The 25,102-nt window shown below is 42.8% G+C and overlaps 8 non-coding genes across 8 annotated transcripts; all 8 read right to left on the bottom strand.

Annotated features, from left to right (window-relative positions):
* Positions 1-9,153: 9,153 nt before the first annotated feature.
* On the bottom strand, positions 9,154-9,225 carry trnaq-cug (transfer RNA glutamine (anticodon CUG)). Its single transcript has one exon. It is a non-coding gene; the product is annotated as a tRNA-Gln (tRNA).
* Positions 9,226-9,627: 402 nt separating this feature from the next.
* trnaf-gaa (transfer RNA phenylalanine (anticodon GAA)) lies at positions 9,628-9,700 on the bottom strand. The gene has a single exon. It is a non-coding gene; the product is annotated as a tRNA-Phe (tRNA).
* A 93-nt stretch (positions 9,701-9,793) lies between these two features.
* trnai-aau (transfer RNA isoleucine (anticodon AAU)) lies at positions 9,794-9,867 on the bottom strand. The gene has a single exon. It is a non-coding gene; the product is annotated as a tRNA-Ile (tRNA).
* Positions 9,868-9,955: 88 nt separating this feature from the next.
* Positions 9,956-10,027, bottom strand: trnap-agg (transfer RNA proline (anticodon AGG)). The gene has a single exon. It is a non-coding gene; the product is annotated as a tRNA-Pro (tRNA).
* A 1,846-nt stretch (positions 10,028-11,873) lies between these two features.
* On the bottom strand, positions 11,874-11,946 carry trnaf-gaa (transfer RNA phenylalanine (anticodon GAA)). The gene has a single exon. It is a non-coding gene; the product is annotated as a tRNA-Phe (tRNA).
* A 255-nt stretch (positions 11,947-12,201) lies between these two features.
* Positions 12,202-12,273, bottom strand: trnap-agg (transfer RNA proline (anticodon AGG)). Its single transcript has one exon. It is a non-coding gene; the product is annotated as a tRNA-Pro (tRNA).
* A 417-nt stretch (positions 12,274-12,690) lies between these two features.
* Positions 12,691-12,762, bottom strand: trnaq-cug (transfer RNA glutamine (anticodon CUG)). Its single transcript has one exon. It is a non-coding gene; the product is annotated as a tRNA-Gln (tRNA).
* A 7,836-nt stretch (positions 12,763-20,598) lies between these two features.
* Positions 20,599-20,672, bottom strand: trnai-aau (transfer RNA isoleucine (anticodon AAU)). Its single transcript has one exon. It is a non-coding gene; the product is annotated as a tRNA-Ile (tRNA).
* Between the last annotated feature and the right edge of the window lie 4,430 nt (positions 20,673-25,102).

The following is a 25,102-nucleotide window of genomic DNA, read 5'->3' as shown; positions in this document are numbered from 1 at the left end:
CTCCTCCATAGCTGCTTTCATGGCCAACAATTCCCGGTTTCCGACGTCATAGTTCTGTTCGGCTGGGTTAAGTTTGCGGGAATAATAGGCGCAAGGATAGAGCTTGGATGGGGATCCGTGCCGTTGTGAAAGGATGGCTCCAATGCCCGTATTTGAAGCGTCCACCTCAACTATAAACGGGAGTTCTGGATCAGGGTGGTGGAGGATGGGGGCAGATGTGAAACGTGATTTGAGTTCTGCGAATGCCTCCTGTGCTGTGGTTGACCAGGTGAGGTGTGATGAATTTCTCTTAGTCATAGAGGTTAAGGGAGAGGCTACCGAGCTGAAATTTCTGATGAAGCGTCGGTAGAAATTAGCAAATCCCAAAAAGCGTTGTAATTCCTTTAAGGTTACTGGTAGTGGCCAGTCTAGAACGGCTTTGACCTTCTTCTCGTCCATGGCGACTCCCTCCTGACTGATGATGTAGCCCAAAAATGATGTGGTAGTCTGGTGAAATTCACACTTCTCTGCTTTGGCGTATAACTGGTGATCAATGAGTCGTTGTAATACTGTTCTTACGTGTTGCACGTGTTCCTCATAGGTGTTGGAGTAGATAAGAATGTCATCGATGTAAACAATAACCCAACGATCAAGCATGTCCCGAAAGACGTCATTGATGAATGATTGAAATACGGAAGGACTGTTGGACAGCCCGAAAGGCATAACCAAATATTCGTAGTGCCCAGTGCTGGTAGAAAAAGCTGTCTTCCATTGATTACCTTCCCGGATGCGAATGAGATTGTAGGCGCTGCGGAGGTCTAGTTTGGAAAAATACTTGTGTGTGTGAGTGACGTAGATGCTCTGATGAACCCCTTTGAAGGTTCCTCCTCTATGTAGTTCTTCATGGTTTCTGATTCGGGTTGTGATAGGGGGAAAATTCGACCCTTAGGTGGTGTTGTCCCTAGTAATAGTTCGATGGAACAGTCGTTTGAGCGGTGAGGAGGAAGTTCCATAGCCTTGGTCTTGCTAAAAGCCTCGACGAGGTCGGAATATATAATGGGAAGAGTGGGGAAAAGAACAGGTTCGTCCTTTAGCGTAACAGTCTGAATGGAGAGTGAAGGGCTGCCAGTTAAACAGTTGGAGTGACATGACGGGTCCCATTTGATGATCCGACCTTCCTTCCATGAAATGAGGGTATTATGTTGACGTAGCCAGGGGAGTCCAATAATTACCGGGTTATGAGGTGATGTGATGATGTAGAAACGAATTACCTCAGTATGAAGGGACCCAGTCTGTAGTTGAAGGTCCACGGTGGTGTGCAGAACCCTTCCATCACCGAGAGGCCGTCCATCTAGTGCTTCCACTACCAATTGAGAATTGCAAGAGATTAGTGGGAGTTGTAGTTGTTGAGCAAACTCATGAGACATAAAGTTCCCGGCTGCTCCTGAGTCTAATAGAGCTGATGTGGATATATGATTGCCCTCTAGAGACAATACTATAGGTACTTTGATACAAGAACTGGAGTGATGTGCTTGAACACAAGGACTCACCGAAGAGGAGTTACGAAGAGGAGGTCTTGTGGGACAAGAAGCCCTCAGGTGGCCCGGTTGGCCGCAATAGAGGCAGGGATGTTGACGTATGCTGCGTTCTCGTTCTTCCGGAGTCAGATGAGTATATCCGAGCTGCATGGGTTCAGTTTGAGAAAGAGTGACTGGGTATTGTGTGCTGGTTGGTACCGTTCTGAGTGGACGACGTGAACGAATCAGATTGTCAATCTGAATGGTTAGCTCGATGAATTGATTCAGCGATCTCCCTTCATCTCGGCAAGCCAGTTCGGAATGCAACTCCAAGCTGAGTCCCTTGCGAAAGAGCAGTTTAAGCGTGCTCTCCACCCAGTCGGTTTGTGCTGCTAGAGTACGAAATGTCAAAGCATATTCTGCTGCGGTACTACTGCCCTGGCTCAACGCGAGTAGTTGATCATCAGCTCTCATACCTCCCTCCGGGTGTTCAAATATTTCCCGGAATCGTTGAAGAAAGATGCCAAATGATGGAAAAGCAGTACCATCCTCTCTCCAAACCGCCGTCACCCACTCTAACGCCTTGCCAGAGAGGAGTGAGCATACCAAGGAAATCTTGCTGGCATCGGTGCTATACATAGCTTGTTGTTGATCAATGAATAATGAACATTGCAGTAGAAATCCCTTACTTTTAGTTGGGTTACCATCAAACTTATCAGGAAGAGCCAGACGTGGGTTAACTGTGACTGAAGGTGGTGGAGAAGCGTCCACACTCACGTTCGGTTGAGAAGGTGCTGGGTTCGTAAGTGACATTTGCAAACTCTGTAGCGTCCTGACGAGCTCCTCCGTTACTGTAGTTAAATGGGTTAGCTGATGTTGATGAATGGCGAGTTGGTTAGCTTGAGTGGAAATCTCCGTGGACATTTGAACCAGAACTGCTGGATCGTGTGATGGTGAAGTTTTCTGTAATGAAGCTTCAGGAGAATGAGGATCCATTTGCAGTTTTATTATAATCGTGGTCGTACAATCAGGGTCAATCACCAGCAAACACAACAGTAGAGATAAGGCAACTCGTAATCCAGAAACAGGCATAAGATCAGGGCAGGCAGCAAACTTACATAAATCAGTCCAGTATAGAATATAGTCCAGGGCAGGCAGCAAAGAATCAAGATGAGAATAGACAGTCCAAAAGTAATCCACGGGAAGACAAAACACGGGAAGAAACGCTCAGAGATGATTACCAGGGTAAATACAAAACTTCGCTAAGAAGGAGAGTCTGAGAGCACCTTAAATAGTCCACTGATGAAGGTCAGGTGCAAGGTAATCAGTGCCAGGTATGTGGGAAATGTAGTTCAAATGGTTTAATATTCAGAAGAGGGTTCCCTCTGGTGGTGAGCAGGAGGAACAGTGGGAGTCTCGTTTGTGACAGTGATGAACTTATTAATAAGAAAATAAATAACACTTCTTGGTACAATCTTGCTGGTATCATGCCATGCTTAAATCGTTTTGTTTTGTTTAGCTTTTGTGGCGGAGATTACTAAGAAACACCAAATATAACATAAAGGCGTTTATGACAATTCATAATAATATGATCATCAAACAGATCTAAAACTTAAAATGGTATATCAAATCGTTTTGGTATATCTTTTATAACATAGTTGAGAATCATTTGTTGAAACAAAAAAACACTTGTTTTTGCCTATTCATGTCTTTTTAAATATGTATAACATAGTATTTAAAAAGATAACATAAATATGTATACTGGTGTATAACATAGTATAGTATAACATATATGAATTAAACTTTTTTTTTTCAAGGTTTTAGTAAAAATCTTCTTGTCTTCAAAATAATGTAATGAATGACACAAAAAAATACTAAATTAACAACAACAAAAAAATGGTTTAAGGAGGATATAGCTTAATTAGCGGTCGGCTAATTATCTTGACAGTAGTGGCATGTTTTTTACTGTATATCATGGTAAAGTTGCAGGTTCACATGTACAGAAGAAATCGTGTGCTATTACACGCTAGCTAGCTTTATTGGCATGTTTAATTGTCTAAAAACAAACACTGTTTATGAATAAATAATGATCGATTATACAGTCGTGAAGAATAGACTTACCTGTTGCAAAGATGACGATAATTACTACTGATGACGACTACTTCCTTCTCAGCTACTGTTCGGACGCTCTCGCTTACTGCTCCGCGCTTTGCTCTATCGCTTTTATATTTCTATATTTTATCTCCTTTTATCACCTAATTTTAACTTCAGCACAGTGCTCAAACGCTTGGATTACTACAAAAAAAAGCAGAATTATTTTATTCGACCAGCCTCCCACTGAAAGCTTACATTCCGGGGAAGAGAAAACACAACTGCCTACATTCATAAGGATACGAAAATGCCTCCTCTGGAATCTACTCGCTGCTCCAACTGCCACAGACTTTTACAAAGGATTGCAATTCTTGAAACAAAGTTAATTGCGGGACCACCAAACCAGACGGAACACACAACAGAGCTCCGTCATGGACGTCCTCAGCATACAGCCGGTGAGTCCCATGAATCTAGTGCTTCTCGACAGGCCATACTGAGTGTAGAGAAACAAGCCGATCATTTTACTAATCGATGGCACAAACAGGGTGCGAGACCCAAAGGCACTCGAGACATCAGATTGTCACGAGCATCACATATTACTGCAGTAGCATCCTCTACCCCAGATACGGCTCTGACAAGGACTGCAAACACTGGTCTCCTACCACCGCCTATACATCTTGAGAACAGATTTGAAGTATTAATGAATGAGGAATCCCCAAATTTGATGAATGTGATCGCACACAGACAGAATCAGCCAGTAGCTAACACTGATGCTAACTGGGGCTCAAGGTCGAGCAGACAGCGGCACTCAGCTCACAGTGCAGCCGAGCCCAGGACTCTGATAGTGGGCGACTCCGTAATCAGAAACATTAATAGCAGGGATACAACAACGTGCTGCCTTCCACAAGCAACAACTTCTGATGTAAACAGGGAACTTCAGAACATTCTGATGAAACATAAGACTGCAAATCGACTCATCATTCATGTGGGGAAGAATGATATTCATAAAGAGCAGTCGGAACTTCTTAAAAAGGATTTCAATGAACTTTTTGAAACACTTAAAAGACTGAAAGTTCAAACATTCATCAGTGGACCACTCCCAGCAAGAGGAACAAACAGGTTTTCATGGTTGCTTGGGCTTAATACATGGCTGCAAAAAACCTGCAATATAAAAGGAGTGAACTTTACTGACAACTTCAATCTTTTCTGGAGTCAGAGGCAACTGTTTCAACAGGATGGCCACCACCCAAACAAACTTGGTTCAAGAGTGCTAAAGGACAATATCTACTTCTCCCTCCGTCATCCTTCTGCAATGTGTGCCAATCCGCTCAACCTGAATGGCACACACACACCTGGATACAGTATGAATGACCACAGGATTTCACTTCAGCACCTGAATGGACATGCGGTTGACACATCACACAAGGACAGTGATAACACCACTCAGCCACAACAACCTCTACTCACGGACACAATCTCAGCTGAGCCCTGCCCACAGAGCTCAACACAGACAGACTGTGACATACCAGCACTGCTCCAAGATACAGCACCCATAGACGACTTTCTGGAAAACAGCCAGGGAAACCAGGACAGCATATTACAGCCTCCAATAACACCAGAGCAAAAATCCCTCTCACCGGAAACATTATCACTCTCTCCAGCATCTCCACTTCTGTGCTTCTCAGAGAAAATGGAACAACTGGTGCATGCTGGAACTAGACTATCCCACTCTTTTGCTGCGAGCCCCCAGATACCAACCAAAAAACGCCAGGCCCCACAACCACCATAGCCTGCGGGCCCAGCTCGCCCTCCCCCTCCTCCTGTGAGAGCTCTTCGGCCTCTGCCACAGCGCCAGGGCCCACACCCTCCTCCAGCGGCTCGAGGTGAACCAAAAACAACTGATACCAGCTCTCAGTGATATGTGTCGGGTCCCCGCTATGATAACAATAACTTTCTCAAATGTTTACAGAACAAGCGGGAACCCAGTGTGCCTGTATCTTTTTCTATTGCTGTTCGATTACATGATAGAAAGTCTAAGGCCTTCAAAAGCCGTACAGCAAACCCATCTAATATGGTGCTTATTACACGACATACCAAGATTGCTGTGGGGACAAAAAGTAAGACTGTAAAGTTAGCACTTTTAAACATCCGCTCACTTAAAAATAAATCACTTTTAGTCAACGACTTAATAACCACATACAACCTGGATTTTATGTTGCTAAATGAAACTTGGCTAGAAGAAAGTTGCAGTGCAACAGTCCTCAATGAAACAGCCCCTCCTAACTTTACTTTTATGAGTGTCTGCAGAGCTGTCAGAAGAGGCAGAGGTTTAGCTGCTCTTTATAAAGATGTCTATCAATGTAAGCAAATATCATTTGGGAATTACCCGTCTTTCCAGTATCTCGGTATTGTGTTAAAAGGTGCTCAACGCATTTTACTTATCATTGTTTACAGGCCTCCAAAATACTCTCCAGCTTTTGCTGAGAACTTAACAGAACTGTTATCAACAATTTCCTCAGAGTTTGACTGCTTTGCCATTGCTGGAGATTTTAACATTCACATAGATAATGCAGAAAACAATATGGCAAAAGAAATCAAAACTGTTTTAAAAACTTTTGATCTGACTCAGCATGTACATGGACCCACACATAATCGTGGACACACTCTAGATTTACTTATCAGTAAGGGTCTAAACATTTCATCAATTGTTATTAAGGATGTAGCACTGTCTGATCATTTTTGTGTTTTCTTTGATATATTGATCTCTCCTGCCATTGAAGCTAGATCTGTGTCTGTCAAGAAGAGATGCTTAAATGAGAACACTAGTGTACTATTTATGAAGGCTATATCTTTAACACCAAGCATATCTGCTGACTCTGTTGATTTTCTCCTTGATTCTTTTAACTCAAAAGTTAAGAGTGTAATTGATGATATTGCTCCTGTGAAAGTCAGGAAGAAGAGTGGCAGACAAAAAGCACCTTGGAGAAACTCAACAGCAGTGCAAAATATGAAAAGACAATGCAGAAAAGCAGAGCGCATGTGGCGGAAGACAAAACTTGTAGTCCATTATAACATCTACAAAGACAGCATCCATGCTTTCAATAAGGAACTAAGCAAAGCTAGACAGACTTTTTCTCGAATATTATAAACAGCAATATAAACAACACGCGCACTCTTTTTGCTACTGTAGAGAGACTGACAACCCCCCCAAGCCAGATTCCCAGTGAAATGCTCTCAGTGAGAAAGTGCAGTGAGTTTACTTCTTTCTTCTCTGAGAAAATCAATAATATCAGAAAGGTGATCAGCTCATCCTTGAGTTGCGCTGGGGTCAGGCAGATCAGACAACAGCACGAGAAAGTAGCCACTATGTCTGATTTCGAAGAAATTGATGGCAAAATTTTGGAAGAAACCGTACAGCAACTAAAAACATCAACCTGCGCCCTTGACGCACTTCCCACATCTTTTTTCAAAAATGTGTTACACAGCTTAGAAGCAGATCTCCTGGAAGTGGTAAATGCCTCACTTTTCTCTGGGAGTTTTCCGACCTCCCTGAAAACTGCTGTCGTCAAGCCCCTCCTGAAAAAGAGCAATCTGGATAAGACCATATTAAACAACTATAGACCGATATCAAATCTTCCTTTCATAGGCAAGATCATTGAAAAAGTTGTCTTCAATCAGCTGAACAAATTCTTAAGCTCGAATGGATACTTTGACCATTTTCAATCTGGTTTCCGACCGCACCACAGTACAGAGACCGCGCTCATAAAGATAATAAATGATATTCGCTTAAATACTGATACAGGCAAATTATCAGTGCTGGTACTACTCAACCTCAGTGCTGCATTTGACACTGTCGATCACAAAATACTTCTTGACAGGCTGGAAAACTGGGTCGGGCTTTCTGGGATAGTCCTAAAATGGTTCAGGTCATACTTAGGAGGCAGAGGTTATTATGTGAGTATAGGAGACCATAAGTCTGAGTGGACATCCATGACATGCGGAGTCCCTCAAGGCTCAATTCTTGCGCCACTCCTATTCAACCTGTACATGCTCCCAATGAGCCAAATAATGAGAAAGAACCAAATCGCTTACCATAGCTATGCAGACGACACACAGCTCTACTTATCCCTATCGCCTAACGATTACAGCCCCATTGACTCCCTTTGCCAATGCATTGATGAAGTAAACAATTGGATGTGCCAAAACTTTCTTCAGTTAAACAAAGACAAAACTGAAGTCATTGCGTTTGGAAACAAAGATGAAGTTCTCAAGGTGAACGCATACCTTCAGTCTAGGGGTCAAACAACTAAAAATCAAGTCAGGAATCTGGGTGTGTCTCTAGAGTCAGACCTTAGTTTCAGTAGTCATGTCAAAGCAATAACTAAATCAGCATATTATCACCTGAAAAATATTGCAAGATTTAGATGCTTTGTTTCCAGTCAAGACTTAGAAAAACTTGTGCATGCTTTCATCACCAGTAGGGTGGATTATTGTAATGGACTTCTCACTGGCCTTCCCAAAAAGACCATAAGACAGTTGCAGCTCATACAGAACGCTGCTGCTAGGATTCTGAGCAGAACCAGAAAATATGAACACATCACACCAGTCCTCAGGTCTTTACACTGGCTGCCAGTTACATTTAGGATTGATTTTAAAGTATTATTACTGGTATAAAAATCATTCAATGGCCTAGGACCTCAATACATTGCAGATATGCTCAGTGAATATAAACCCAACAGATCACTCAGATCATTAGGATCACATCGGCTAGAAATACCAAGGGTTCACTCTAAGCATGGCGAGTCTGCTTTTAGCTACTATGCCAGCCGCAGCTGGAACCAGCTTCCAGAAGAGATCAGATGTGCTCCTACAGTAGTCACATTCAAATCCAGACTCAAAACACATCTGTTTAACTGTGCATTTACTGAATGAGCACTGTGCCACTGTTCGTCCGACTGTTTGCACTGTATTTTATTTTATGTTTTAATTATTCTGATTTCATTTGATTATTTCTGTATTTTATCTTTTATTCCAAACTGTTTTAATTATTCTGAATTCTTTTGATTATTTTAATTTCTTCTATGTAAAGCACTTTGAATTACCATTGTGTATGAAATGTGCTATATAAATAAACTTGCCTTGCCTTGCCTAATAATAGCGGTCGCCGATTGGTCAAAAGTAAGCCACAGGAGCAGAGCCAGGAGAGAAACGCGATTGGTCAAAAGTAAGCCACAGGAGAGAAAGGCGATTGGTCAAAAGTAAGCCACAGGAGAGAAACACGATTGGTCAAAAGTAAGCCACAGGAGAGAACGTGATTGGTCAAAAGTAAGCCACAGCAGAGAAACACGATTGGCTCACGTGGGCTTACTTTGGGCTTACTTTGGCTCAATCGGTAGGAAGCAGTAGGCGCAAGCGAGAGGTAGCGGCATCGATGCCTGCATTCTCCAGTGCTGTCCATCCTTTTTACGCCCCCCTTCAAGGGGCACTACCTAGATGAGCTCTTGCGGCTCAGTGCTGCCGAAAAAGTTTTTTCGAACGAGGTACTGCACACATTCCTGGCAAAAGCAGGTCCCACCGAGATTTGAACTCGGATCGCTGGATTCAGAGCCCAGAGTGCTAACCTTTACACCATGGAACCTTGGCGTGTGTCAACTTTTCCCATGAGCAGCAGACATTTAAGTAATTGAGTCCAGAAGCACGATAGCAAGGATTTAAGTCATTGAGTCCAGAAGCACGATAGCAAGGAGCAAATGAAGCCTTTGCTTTTTAAGCCCATGTTTCCCCAATTCCGACTCGGTTTGAGAGTGCCAATTTCACCGACACGTCAGCAGTTGCGCATCACCTCTGTTTTTTCCCTCCCTTCCGCAAAGAACCTAAAAAGGTTCGACAGAGATTTGAACTCAGATTGCTGGATTCAAAGGCCAGAGTGCTAACCATTACACCATGGAACCAACACACTCTGCTAGCTGGCTGTCTGAGAGGCAGATAGCGATGAGGCTAGGTGGAATCAGGTAGACTAAAAGAGATTACGTGGTTCCTCTGCCGAAACCCGGGATTGAACCAGGGACCTTTAGATCTTCAGTCTAACGCTCTCCCAACTGAGCTATTTCGGCCAGATACTTGAATGGTTTAGCCAGCAGGGATGTCTGGGAGACCGCCCGTCATTTTCGAGAAGAGCAGAGCGAAGGTCCCAGAGAGAAAATGAGTGGCCCGTACGGGTATCGAACCCTCGACCTTGGTGTTATTAGCACCACGCTCTAACCAACTGAGCTAACCGGCCTCTCTCTGGCACATTTTATCCCCAATTTCTCAGAAATATCCTGGTTGCCCTAATCAGGCTGAAGAGATTAAAAGCAAAGCCTAATAATGGGCTCGTCCGGGATTTGAACCCGGGACCTCTCGCACCCTAAGCGAGAATCATACCCCTAGACCAACGAGCCGAAACATACATCCTCCCTGCTGCTGCCGGTCCGCAAACATTTCAGCTTCCATGGCTTAAAGCGCAATTTTTTGATTAAATCTACTATTAAAAGGTAGCCAGTGCAAAGTTTCCAGCACAGAGGAAATGCGGCCTCTTTTTTTGTGGTCATTGGAAATCACGCTGCAGGACCTGCACACGAATAATGAGAAGCTTACTTACAGGAGCCTGGTCTGCAACACTGGACCCAGTTGATGTTGCAGGAGCAGAGGCAGCACTTGGCTGGACAGAAGGCTGTGGAGGAGACTGCAGAGGAGGCTGAGCAGGGCGCAGAGGAGGAGACTGCAGAGGGGGCTGGGCAGGGCGCAGAGGAGGAGACTGCAGAGGAGGCTGGGCAGGCCGCAGAGGAGGAGACTGCAGAGGAGGCTGGGCAGGGCGCAGAGGAGGAGACTGCAGAGGAGGCTGGGCAGGGCGCTGCAGTCCTGTGGGTGGCTGTAGTGAGGATGGTCCTGGAGCAGAGGGACAGGGGTTGAAGGCCTTGCTGGAAAGATGGGAGTTGCTCTTTCCAGTGGACAGGAAGCTCTGCAGGCGACTGGGACACCTGGCCAGGGGTCCACAATGCTGTAGGAGCAGGATAAGGGGCAGGAACAGGGGCAGGGGCACGAGCCGGGGCAGGAGCAGGGCCTCTCGAGCCTGCAGTGGATGGAGAAAAAAGAAAAAACTTACCCACTTACAGGGTTTGGCTGGAAACAAAATCTTTTGTACCAGCTGTGAAGCAAATAAATGCTTCCCCCGCGCCAACAGGGCCTACCCATTGGTCGCCAGCAGTGGCCTGTTCTTAGTGGCAGTAGGTGGAGGAGGAACAGGCACAGTGGCAGTGGGCACAGCAGCAGTGAGGACAGATGCAGTGGTCACAGTGGTGGTGGGCACGTGGGCTGGAGTAATGTATATAATAATGTAATGAATGACACAAAAAAATACTAAATTAACAACAACAAAAAAATGGTTTAAGGAGGATATTGCTTAATTAGCGGTCGGCTAATTATCTTGACAGTAGTGGCATGTTTTTTACTGTATATCATGGTAAAGTTGCAGGTTCACATGTACAGAAGAAAACGTGTGCTATTACACGCTAGCTAGCTTTATTGGCATGTTTAATTGTCTAAAAACAAACACTGTTTATGAATGAATAATGATCGATTATACAGTCGTGAAGAATAGACTTACCTGTTGCAAAGATTGCAAAGATGACGATAATAATAGCGGTCGCCGATTGGTCAAAAGTAAGCCACAGGAGCAGAGCCAGGTAGGAGAAACGCGATTGGTCAAAAGTAAGCCACAGGAGAGAAAGGCGATTGGTCAAAAGTAAGCCACAGGAGAGAAACACGATTGGTCAAAAGTAAGCCACAGGAGAGAACGTGATTGGTCAAAAGTAAGCCACAGCAGAGAAACACGATTGGCTCACGTGGGCTTACTTTGGGCTTACTTTGGCTCAATCGGTAGGAAGCAGTAGGCGCAAGCGAGAGGTAGTGGGATCGATGCCTGCATTCTCCAGTGCTGTCCATCCTTTTTACGCCCCTCTTCAAGGGGCACTACCTAGATGAGCTCTTGCGGCTCAGTGCTGCCGAAAATGTTTTTTCGAACGAGGTACTGCACACATCCTGGCAAATGCAGGTCCCACCGAGATTTGAACTTAGTTCGCTGGATTCAAAGCCCAGAGTGCTAACCATTACACCATGGAACAAACAAACCCTGATAGCTGGATGTATGAGAGGCAGATAAAGATGAGGCTAGGTGTAATCAGGTAGATAAGAGCTGCCGTTTGGTCAGTGGACCGCCTCGACTAAGAGAGGCGGACGTGGTTCCTCTGCCGAAACCCGGGATTGAACCAGGGACCTTTAGATCTTCAGTCTAACGCTCTCCCAACTGAGCTATTTCGGCCAGGTACTTGTGCGGTTTAGCCAGCAGCCATGTCTGGGAGACCGCCAGTCATTTTCGAGAAGAGCAGAGCGAAGGTCCCAGAGAGAAAATGAGTTGCCCGTACGGGGATCGAACCCTTGACCTTGGCACTATTAGCACCACGCTCTAACCAACTGAGCTAACCGGCCTCTCTCTGGCTCATTTTATCCCCAATTTCTCAGAAATATCCTGGTTGCCCTAATCAGGCTGAAGAGATTAAAAGGAAAGCCTGATAATGGGCTCGTCCGGGAGTTGAACCCAGGACCTCTCGCACCCTAAGCGAGAATCATACCCCTAGACCAACGAGCCGAAACATACGTCCTCCCTGCTGCTGCCGGGCCGAAAACAATTCAGCTTGCATGGCTTAAAGCGCAATATTTTGATTAAATCTACAATTAAAAGGTAGCCAGTGCAAAGTTGCCAGCACAGAGGAAATGCGGCCTCTTTTTTGTGGTCATTGGAAATCACGCTGCAGCACCTGCACACGTGCTAGGGATCGCGCCTCGTCTTTGTCTTTGAGAGCGATGGACACCTCAGGAATTAGATCAAATGGTAGAGCGCTCGCTTAGCATGCGAGAGGTAGCGGGATCGATGCCTGCATTCGCCAGTGCTGTCCATCCTTTTTACGCCCCCCTTCAAGGGGCACTACCTAGATGAGCTCTTGCGGCTCAGTGCTGCCGAAAAAGTTTTTTCGAACGAGGTACTGCACACATTCCTGGCAAAAGCAGGTCCCACCGAGATTTGAACTCGGATCGCTGGATTCAGAGCCCAGAGTGCTAACCATTACACCATGGAACCTTGGCGTGTGTCAACTTTTCCCATAAGCAGCGGAGATTTAAGTCATTGAGTCCAAAAGCACGATAGCAAGGAGCAAATGAAGCCTTTGCTTTTTAAGCCCATGGCTGCGTTCCAAACCGCATACTCAATGAGTAGGTACTTAATTTCAATGAGTACTTACTTAACGAGCGCTAAAAGAGTAGGTACTTTATAGCCAAATCTCGTTGAGTATGAATGCGATCCGGATTCCGGACATCATCCGCCATGTTGACGTTATCATGTGACTTACGACACGTTATCACAAGCGCAACAACTTAAAAGATGAACGACACGTTTAATTCATCTATCTGTAAATATCTTGATCTTGATGAAACTTGCTCATTTTGTGGTATTGTTGAAGAAACAGCTGCCAATTTATTTTGTGAATACATTTAGGGTTGATTTAAGTTGTTATATTTTAAACCCTTCTAATGTGACCCACAGTTCCTTATAACGATTTTTTAAGAAACCCCAAAATCGTTATCTCTTGAATATGTTGTTAATTTCTTTATTTTATACCCAAAAAGTTTCTCCTTCAAGTTTTCCTCTTTTCTTGATGAATTTACCTCTCGTTTCATCCCTCAGACAATAACAACAAAACTATTTTTTAATGTATTATGAAGAACTATTTATATTTAAAGATATTTAGCCTTGTTATTGTTCTTTTTTCCTGTGTATAAATATCATATTATGATGTACACAAACCAATGATCTTTATGTTTTCTGTTTTGTCATTATGATTGTTCATTGTTAGATACAACTAGTATCTTTCCATGATCTTTATGTATTAAGTTTATAAGTTTAAATTATATGAGCGACAGGTGCACTAACACTTCATAACATCATTAACTCGACAGCACAACCTAGAACAGTTTTCCTCTGCGTTTACTGTCTGCAGTGCACAAGGAGACAGGCCGCTGCTCGAAGATCTCCTTTGGAGAAACTGTTGACTTTATACTCGAAAAATGCAAGTATCGCTCATAAAAAATTAATATTACATCAGAATGAATTGCATTGTTAGCCCACCCCAAAACTTAAACAAAATATTATTAAATGCTGACCATTACTTAATTATATGACTTTTTTATATATACTAAAAATGATATAATTTAATAAAACAAGCAAAATGTAATTTGTTTTGTAATATGAGTTATGCTTAGAGCCTCTTCTTAATATTATTAACTTGTCTTTATTTTTAGGTCATGTTCCAAAAATATTCAAGCTGGCAGTAATAAAACCTCTCATTAAGAAACCGCAATTAGATCCAAATAACTTAGCAAATTACAGACCCATCTCAAATCTTCCATTTATGTCTAAAATACTAGAAAAAATTGTGTCCGCTCAATTGTGCTCTTTCTTACAAGAAAATGATATCTATGAAAAATTCCAGTCGGGATTCAGACCGCATCATAGCACAGAAACTGCGCTAGTTAAAATTACAAATGATTTACTTTTAGCTTCTGACCAAGGCTGTATCTCAATACTAGTTCCGATCTTAGTGCTGCGTTCGATACTATCGATCATAAAATACTCTTGGATCGACTACAAAACTACACTGGTGTTCAGGGACAGGCATTAAGCTGGTTTAGATCGTACTTATCAGACCGTTACCATTTTGTCTGTTTAAATGGGGAAAAATCAAAGATAACGTCAGTAGACTATGGAGTGCCGCAAGGATCGGTGTTAGGCCCTCTGCTATTCTCAATATATATGCTGCCACTTGGTAATATTATAAGAAAACATGGAATTAATTTCCACTGTTATGCTGATGACACTCAATTATATATCTCATCACGACCAGATGAAAACACTAACTTATCTAAATTGACAGAGTGTCTAAATGATATAAAATGCTGGATGACGTGTAATTTCCTGCTATTAAATTCAGATAAAACGGAGGTACTACTTATTGGTCCAAAAAACTACCCACAAAATCCCTTACAATACAACTTTAATTTAGAATGATGTCCTGTTACTTTATCCACTACAGTAAAAGACCTGGGTGTTATACTAGACCGCAACTTGACTTTCGAAAATCATATTTCATATATTACAAGAACAGCCTTTTTCCACCTTAGAAACATTGCTAAGCTACGCAACATGCTATCTGTTTCTGATGCAGAAAAGTTAGTTCATGCATTCATGACCTCGAGACTAGATTACTGTAATGCTTTATTAGCTGGCTGCCCTGCATCCTCAATCAACAAGCTACAGTTAGTGCAAAATGCAGCTGCTAGAGTTCTTACTAGATCAAGAAAATATGATCATATAACACCTATTTTATCATCTCTACACTGGTTACCTATTAAGTTACGTATCAATTACAAAGTATTCCTACTGACCTATAAAGCCCTAAATGGTTTAGCTCCTGTGTATTTAACAGACCTTCTATCGCCATACAATCCATCGCGCTCTTTAAGATCACTAAATTCGAGGCTTCTGGTCATTCCTAGGATATCTAAGTCCACTAAAGGAGGGAGGGCGTTCTCGCATTTAGCTCCTAAACTCTGGAATAGCCACAATAGTGTATTGTGAAAAGCGCTATACAAATAAATTTGAATTGAATTGAATTGAATTATGCATGAATACACGTGAACATCTCAATTGTCAGTCAAGCAATGAATTAATGCATACATTAAATAATTATATTTTATATACTGACAACAATAAGAAACATGAATAAATGAGTAAAAGAACAAATAAAAGTAACCATCACACAATAAACAAATGCATGCACATGAAACAAATCTTTATTCAAACTACAAGCATGTATTTGGGCGCTGAAGCCCACATCCTACTGCCATCTCAACACAGCGGTTCCCATTCTGCGGCTTTATTCTGATGAATTCACCAGAGGTGACCGTGCCTTCGTGCCGGAGCTTGTTGCTGCGCTGCGCTTCACAATCTGAGGCGATAAGGGCAGATGGAGAGATCTTATGACAGTCTCATCCATGGCACCGTTTCCAGGATTCAGCTCTGGGCTCCTCATCCTCAGTGCTCACACCAGTCTGAATAAAAACATGTTTAGTTACTTTATAGATTTGTTTATTTACCTTATTTACAGCACATTAGTCTAATGTCAACAGTGTTGACAACAGTGAATTAACGTTATCCTATCCTATGATAATGCCACACATACATCACTCAGATGTCTTTTTCATGTTGTGATGTGCTCATCTGCAATATGTCAATACTTACAATATTTTCCTTTCAGATGTAAATAGACATTTTAAATAAGCGTGTTTAAGATGTATATGGTTATGTAAATCCACTTTAGAGACGTTACGTGTGCTTAGAGCTCCCCTGTTAGCTAGCTATACAAAACATGTTTTACAGCAAAATCACAACTATACTATACTGTCTAACTACTTTACACCTTCAACAGTTAAAACGTCTACTCTATTGTAGTTTAACACATAAGGAACCGTGTTTACTCACATTTGAAAACCCCCGGCGTCGCTGATCTCCGTGATGTTTGATAATAACGTATGCTCTCGCGTGGCCTCCTGGGATAGAAGAGTATCCATCGGTTGAGCACTCAAAAATCGGGCCGGAAGCAGTAAGCCATCCGGGAACTTCTCCCCTACTCTTTTATGAATACTGATGTTTCGAACGTACTGCTTCCTTCACGTACTGTTTTCGCCTACTATATAGTAGGAAAGTAGGCACATTCGAACGCACTTAAGTCCAAATCTCGCGATAATTGGTACGTCACCCAGGTAATTCTCGCCTACTCTTTTGGATTAATACATACTTTTTCGCTCGCCTACTCTTTTACCATACTAAATAGTAGGGAAGTATGCGGTTTGGAACGCAGCACATGTTTCCCCAATTCCGACTCTGTTTGAGAGTGCCAATTTCACTGCCACGTCAGCAGTTGTGCATCACCTCTGTTTTTTCCCACCCTTCCGCAAAGAACCTAAAAAGGTTCTACCGAGATTGGAACTGGGATCGCTGGATTCAAAGCGCTAACCATTACACCATGGAACCAACACTTCCTGATAGCTGGCTGTCTGAGAGGCAGATAGCGATGAGGCTAGGTGGAATCAGGTAGACTAAAAGAGGCGGACGTGGTTCCTCTGCCGAAACCCGGGATATAAATATCCTGGTTGCCCTAATCAGGCTGAAGAGATTAAAAGCAAAGCCTAATAATGGGCTCGTCCAGGATTTGAACGCGGGACCTCTCGCACCCTAAGCGAGAATCATACCCCTATACCAATGAGCCGAAACATACATCCTCCCTGCTGCTGCCGGGCCGCAAACATTTCAGCTTGCATGGCTTAAAGCGCAATTTTTTGATTAAATCTACAATTAAAAGGTAGCCAGTGCAAAGTTTCCAGCACAGAGAAAATGCGGCCTCTTTTTTTGTGGTCATTGGAAATCACGCTGCAGCACCTGCACACGAATAATGAGAAGCTTACTTACAGGAGCCTGGTCTGCAACACTGGACCCAGTTGATGTTGCAGGAGCAGAGGCAGCACTTGGCTGGACAGAAGGCTGTGGAGGAGACTGCAGAGGAGGCTGAACAGGGCGCAGAGGAGGAGACTGCAAAGGAGGCTGGGCAGGGCGCAGAGGAGGAGACTGCAGAGGAGGCTTGGCAGGGCGCAGAGGAGGAGACTGCAGAGGAGGCTGGGCAGGGCGCAGAGGAGGAGACTGCAGAGGAGGCTGGGCAGGGCGCTGCAGTCCTGTGGGTGGCTGTAGTGAGGATGGTCCTGGTGCAGAGGGACAGGGGTTGAAGGCCTTGCTGGAAAGATGGGAGTTGCTCTTTCCAGTGGACAGGAAGCTCTGCAGGCGACTGGGACACCTGGCCAGGGGTCCACAATGCTGGAGGAGCAGGATAAGGGGCAGGAGCAGGGGCAGTAGCACGAGCCGGGGCAGGAGCAGGGCCTCTCGAGCCTGCAGTGGCTGGAGCGTAAAAAAACACAACAAAATTATCTTATTGTTTTAGACTTTCACTGCATGACTTTCTCAGCTCTGCTGGACAGCTACTGCGATTACACGGTTTACTGCAAAGCATGTATGATTAGTAGAGAGATGACATGATGATGAAAAGATGGAAAGAAGCAGTGAAAATCATCCTGTTTTTCATCCAAGCACCATTAGAAGAAATACAAGAAGAAAAAAAGATGGGATCAGCCAAGTGTGAAGCGAAGCAGACCAAACACTACAACAGCCACTTATTCCAAGGGGAGTGGGGGAAGTGTGAGATGACAAGAATGAGCTTTAGTCAGTGATTACGATAAAAAATGAAATAAAACCTTTTACATACACCTTTAAATTATCTTTTTTCCTTTGAGGATGTTCACTCAAAGAGTGAATGTAGATAGACACCTGAGAAGTGCCATTCCTCTGTGTTGTGAAATAAAATAATATGTCATTTAAAAAATACTGTTTTGTTTTATTTGTAATTGTTTGTAAAATATTGTTTAAGATTTACATACCTTGAGGAAGTTGTTCCTCAGCTTGCGAGGCTACAGTTGCCATCTCCAGGTCATCTTCCTCCTCAAAAAAATCCGTAGCAGCAGAGTCTGTAAAATAACATAAAGCACTAAGCACATGTCACCAACACACTTGTATGCGTTAAGTGATACTCACCACATGTAAAGAGCTGTCTCCGGGCTGCGGACTCAGACGCAGGATGTACACGTGGTCCTGCAGCTGTTGAACACGTATTTTCGTTAGACATATATACTGCATAATATATACTGTAATGATTTTAAAGCTTGCAAATCACTTACAGGGTTTGGCTGGAGCCAAAATCTTTTGTGCCAGCTGTGAAGCAAATAAATGCTTCCCCCGCGCCAACAGGGCCTTCACATTGGTCGCCAGCAGTGGCCTGTTCTTAGTGGCAGTAGTTGGAGGAGGAACAGACACAGTGGCAGTGGGCACAGCAGCAGTGAGGACAGATGCAGTGGGCACAGTGGTGGTGGGCACGTGGGCTGGAGCCTGCCTCTTCAGCACGTGTGCTTTGAAAAGGGCCATATTGGTGTTAGGCCTGGCCTTTGCCTTCTTCAGGTAGGTGATGAGAGCCTGGGCCTCCTTGCTTGGGTCCTCATACACCTCCTTCATTGACCTACCCTTAAAATCCCCAAACTCCACCATCAGACATCCAGAGTCTCCTGTCCTCTGGGCCTCCTGCAGCATGGCCTGTTTTTTCTGATACACCTCCACAGCCTCGCCTACTTCCCTGATCTGCGAGGTGTATCTGAGGAACAGGTGTTTGTTGTCCGACAGCGGGTTGTCCCTCTCCTCCTCCCCCAAAATGCTGCTGACCAGATAGCAAGCATACCCCAGTGAGTTCTCCAGCAGCCACAGGAACCTCTGACCCTGGTGTTTCCCAAACTGGATCTTGCAGTGAGCCAGAACCAGGAACTGGTCTCCAGGATTCCCTCCATTCTGCCTCACAAAGGCAGTGGCCTCAGCCAGGACCTCCTCCTTACACCTGGCCCTCCCTGCCAACACGATCTTCCTCCTATTGGCCTCCTCAGTTGGCCCCATAAGGAGTCGACCCTCAGAGGTTCTCCGTAAAACCGGGTATGCATACATAATCTGAAAGGACACAGGCATAAACAGAACGTTACATAGCTGTCAAATTCCAACTGAAAGTATTTTACTACAGCATTTGTTTTTTATGTAATTAATTATTATAATATTATAATAATTAATGATTATTATTATTATGAGCATAAGCATTATTGTTTTTTATACAACTGTGAATCACTTTGAATTGCCTTGTGTACAAATTGTAAATAGTGTGATAATCTTATTAATAAGAAAATAAATAACACTTCTTGGTACAATCTTGCTGGTATCATGCCATGCTTAAATCGTTTTGTTTTGTTTAGCTTTTGTGGCAGAGATTACTAAGAAACACCAAATATAACATAAAGGCGTTTATGACAATTCATAATAATATGATCATCAAACAGATCTAAAACTTAAAATGGTATATCAAATCGTTTTGGTATATCTTTTATAACATAGTTGAGAATCATTTGTTGAAACAAAAAAACACTTGTTTTTGCCTATTCATGTCTTTTTAAATATGTATAACATAGTATTTAAAAAGATAACATAAATATGTATACTGGTGTATAACATAGTATAGTATAACATATATGAATTAAACTTTTTTTTTTAAAGGTTTTAGTAAAAATCTTCTTTTGCTCAAAATAATGTAATGAATGACACAAAAAAATACTAAATTAACAACAACAAAAAAAATGGTTTAAGGAGGATATAGCTTAATTAGCGGTCGGCTAATAATCTTGACAGTAGTGGCATGTTTTTTACTGTATATCATGGTAAAGTTGCAGGTTCACATGTACAGAAGAAAACGTGTGCTATTACACGCTAGCTAGCTTTATTGGCATGTTTAATTGTCTAAAAACAAACACTGTTTATGAATAAATAATGATCGATTATACAGTCGTGAAGAATAGACTTACCTGTTGCAAAGATTGCAAAGATGACGATAATAATAGCGGTCGCCGATTGGTCAAAAGTAAGCCACCCTAGCAGAGCCAGGAGAGAAACGCGATTGGTCAAAAGTAAGCCACAGGAGAGAAAGGCGATTGGTCAAAAGTAAGCCACAGGAGAGAAACAAAATTGGTCAAAAGTAAGCCACAGGAGAGAACGCGATTGGTCAAAAGTAAGCCACAGCAGAGAAACACGATTGGCTCACGTGGGCTTACTTTGGGCTTACTTTGGCTCAATCGGTAGGAAGCAGTAGGCGCAAGCGAGAGGTAGTGGGATCGATGCCTGCATTCTCCAGTGCTGTCCATCCTTTTTACGGAGAGGCCCCAGAGAGAAAATGAGTGGCCCGTACGGGGATCTAACCCGCGACCTTGAAGTTATTAGCACCACGCTCTAACCAACTGAGCTAACCGGCCTCTCTCTTGCACATTTTATCCCCAATTTCTCAGAAATATCCTGGTTGCCCTAATCAGGCTGAAGAGATTAAAAGCAAAGCCTAATAATGGGCTCGTCCAGGATTTGAACCCGGGCCCTCTCGCACCCTAAGCGAGAATCATACCCCTAGACCGAAACATACATCCTCCTTGCTGCTGCCGGGCCGCAAACATTTCAGCTTGCATGGCTTAAAGCGCAATTTTTTGATTAAATCTACAATTAAAAGGTAGCCAGTGCAAAGTTTCCAGCACAGAGGAAATGCGGCCTCTTTTTTTGTGGTCATTGGAAATCACGCTGCAGCACCTGCACACGAATAATGAGAAGCTTACTTACAGGAGCCTGGTCTGCAACACTGGACACAGTTGATGTTGCAGGAGCAGAGGCAGCACTTGGCAGGACAGAAGGCTGTGGAGGAGACTGCAGAGGAGGCTGAGCAGGGCGCAGAGGAGGAGACTGCAGAGGAGGTTGGGCAGGGCGCAGAGGAGGAGACTGCAGAGGAGGCTGGGCAGGGCGCAGAGGAGGAGACTGCAGAGGAGGCTGGGCAGGGCGCAGAGGAGGAGACTGCAGAGGAGGCTGGGCAGGGCGCTGCAGTCCTGTGTGTGGCTGTAGTGAGGATGGTCCTGGTGCAGAGGGACAGGGGTTGAAGGCCTTGCTGCAAAGATTGGAGTTGCTCTTTCCAGTGGACAGGAAGCTCTGCAGGCGACTGGGACACCTGGCCAGGGGTCCACGATGCTGGAGGAGCAGGATAAAGGGCAGGAGCAGGGGCAGTAGCACGAGCCGGGGCAGGAGCAGGGCCTCTTGAGCCTGCAGTGGCTGGAGCGTAAAAAACACAACAAAATTATCTTATTGTTTTAGACTTTCACTGCATGACTTTCTCAGCTCTGCTGGACAGCTACTGCGATTACAAGGTTTATTGCAAAGCATGTATGATTAGTAGAGAGATGACATGATGATGTAAAGATGGAAGGAAGCAGTGAAAATTATCCTGTTTTTCATCCAAGCACCATTAGAAGAAATGCAAGAAGAAAAAAAGATGGGATCAGCCAAGTGTGAAGCGAAGCAGACCAAACACTACAACAGCCACTTATTCCAAGGGGAGTGGGGGAAGTGTGAGATGACAAGAATGAGCTTTAGTCATTGATTACGATAAAAAATGAAATAAAACCTTTTACATACACCTTTAAATTCTCTTTTTTCCTTTGAGGATGTTCACTCAAAGAGTGAATGTAGATTGACACCTGAGAAGTGCCATTCCTCTGTGTAGCGACTGACCGAATCCTGTTTTTCTTTCACTACTGAACAAATATGAACACATATATGTTTAATTCACAAAACCTTGAATCATGTGAAATGGTGCCCCAATGTCTGCCAGCAGGTCATTGATTAACTCCATTTATGACGCATTGCGCAATCAAGAAACAGGTCCCGTTGTTCTCGAAACCCTCACGTGGTGCACACCACGGATGGACAATATGCCCTAAGGATACACACACACACACACCACACATACCCGCACACAAACGTCCTTTGTGTGCAACTTAGGATAGGAATGTCCTTAATGTATATAACACAGAATTGTATCTAACCTTCCTGTATGCATGCATATCTAATTAGTTTTGTCTTATTCTATAGATGTAATTGGAGACTGGTCTGTAACTTCAAATCTTAAGTGTATTTCTAACGAAAGATTACCTAACAGGATCATCTTCTGTAACTCTCCCTCTTGCTAGGTCATAAAACTTTATGACCCCCAAAAGGAATTCCAATGGAATCACAGCTCCCACTTGAATTCTGATGAAGAAAGACTAATAGACTCTGCAATCTATATATAACCACTTAAGAAATGTATAAACATGAATTTGATCTTTCCTAGGTCATGGTAGCCGGTATTATGGCTTTATAGTCGTGTGAGTGAACATTAAATGTGTGTAATTCTGCATATGAATGTAACTTTATGTTTCTTCTACTCGTTCCGGCCATTCTTGGTACCTGTTTGACCGTCTTGTTTTGACTAAACCAGTCATACATAGGATATTACAGTAAAATGTATTGTTCTGTGTGTACAATCTTTCTGGCTAGAAATGACAAAATTTTATAGCATCATCAATTATCCTGACAAGACAAAGAAGAACTTTTCCCGCTCTATTTCCTTGGTAACTTCACGCTCGGTGAACCTTTAAAACTTCCCGCGAGTCTGCTCGCCCCGGAAGACACGAGAGAACAAGCCTATAGCACCGAAGGACAAACACGCATACGACTCTTCGTTCCTCAGCAACACAAAGAGAACCATATACGCAAGTATAGGTTATTGATTTGATTTGATTGATGTGATTTCTTGTTGCCTCTCTAAGGGTTATTGTCTGTGATTTTTGCCATGCTGCGATCACCCCGGTGATCTCTCTCATCCTGACCGTTAGTTTCACTTTCTCATCCTCTATCTATCTCTCTCTCTATATATATATATACTTCACTCTCTCTCTCTCTCACTCAATCTCTCTCTCTCTCTCACTCCCGTTGTTATTCGTTTGTCTCGTTAGTTTTACTGTTTATTGTACATACATGTATCCCGGGTTTAAATGTAGAATTCTGTATCCATAGTTTCTTTTTATTAAAACCATTATATTCTTGATTGCTAATTGTCTAAAGTGCTCATTTTTACAAAGTCAATGAAGTGTTCGACCCTTTAGCTACAAAGCTTTACAATTCGTTACTATTTCAGTAACCTAAATTTTATAATAACAAGAAGGTGATTTTTTATGGCCAAAAAATAGCTTTTTTGGAATTATAAGAAAGAGATAATTTTTGTTGAAAATTGATAAGTTAATCTTACGGCCGTTTGCTGGACAAACATTTTGTTCGATAACTAAATTAATTCCATTTAAGGTTATCTCATATAATCGATCTGTAATAAGACTATTGATATATTAATGACGAACCATAACCCATTATGGTGATCATTCATATATACAATCGATCTATTTTCAGCTTCGATAATTTAACTGTAATGTGCAATATATTAATCATTCATGATTAATTATTAAATTCCCTATATATAATTTGAACTAATTTAATGTAAGACTCATTGTCGCTACAGTTTGGTGGAGATCGCGAGGCATTTCAAACTTTGTTTTGTGAGCAAATTCAGTTTCAATCTATGAGTATATTGTGTATTAAATTTTTTTTTTAATGCGCGCTCCAGTGAAAGTCGCGCAACGCGAGCCCACTGAAGAACTGATCGGCACGAAGCCGATCTCAGTTAAGCAAATCGACTCTGTGAAATATGTCTAACATGTGAACACTGTTAATTGCTAAATTAAACTGCATTTCATAATATTATACCTGTCCCTGTAAAGACGAAGCAAACTCTTTGCAGCTGGTACATGTTAATATTATTTAAACGCCTGATTAAGACGAGAATCTCTTTAGCAAGACGTAAATCTGATCGAGAGCGAGTTTCCTCTCTTCAGTGGTAAAAGGCCTTACATAATGTCGTTATTGAAGTCGTGGTTAACCCAGTGATATTCAACAAAAACGGTAAACTCCTGGTCAAAATTCGTTTAGCTACCCAATTAAAGATCTGATACATTTAAATATAAATCTAATACATAAAAATGTTTATGTGAGTAACAACAGACGGAAATTCCTGTTGTTTCACATCTGCGTGTTTTCACAGCGAAAAAATCCTGTTTCACGCTCTTGTGCTGTACAGCACCGAAAGATCCGCAGAGATCTGCTTGTTTATTTGTGATTTATTGCAGGAAATCAGCGCACGACGTGAGCTGAAAGCTCATAGTTTGAATCACATTAAAGTCGGTTGTAATTCCGCTTGCTAAACACCAGAGGGCGTCCTTTAAGTGTTTAGGAGTCTCGAATTACGCCCCGCCTTCTGACTTCAGCCTGCATGAGCGCAATTACGCCATCTTGTGGCCGTTTCAGATAATGCTCTCTTTACTGCTGAATTCATTTCCCTGTGAATTAAGGGAATTCATTTCCCTGTCTAAATTCTCAATAATTATTTGCATTTAGACCTTTGCTCGTGCGAATATTATTTTGTGTTAGACAAATTTTTCTGCTTTTGACTGGTACATTTACTTTGAGTTTGGTTCAAGACAAGATTTGAATTAAAACTTAAACTAAATCCCAGCACAGCCAGAGAGAGCCCAAGTCGGCTCACTCAACTCTCCTTGTCTCTCTGTCCAATTCTGTTTGAATTGCCTATGTCTACTTTTCTCTTTTGACTATTTTATAGTTATTGACGATACTTTACTGTTGTCGTTAATTATTATAAAATTTTATCCTGATTTCTCAATCTCCTTTCACGCTTATTTTAATTTGGTTTTAAACCAGTTTAAATTTACATCGTGTTTGCCTGTAAGTCACTGATATCCATGTGGAGGAAACAGCGCCACCC

This window comes from Siphateles boraxobius, unplaced genomic scaffold, assembly GCF_051911475.1.
Source record: "Siphateles boraxobius isolate OS27281-9 unplaced genomic scaffold, OSU_SipBor_1 116, whole genome shotgun sequence".
In the NCBI taxonomy this organism is placed as follows: domain Eukaryota; kingdom Metazoa; phylum Chordata; class Actinopteri; order Cypriniformes; family Leuciscidae; genus Siphateles; species Siphateles boraxobius.
The sequence above is the reverse complement of the archived record's forward strand: the minus strand, read 5'-3'. Positions and strand labels throughout refer to the sequence as shown.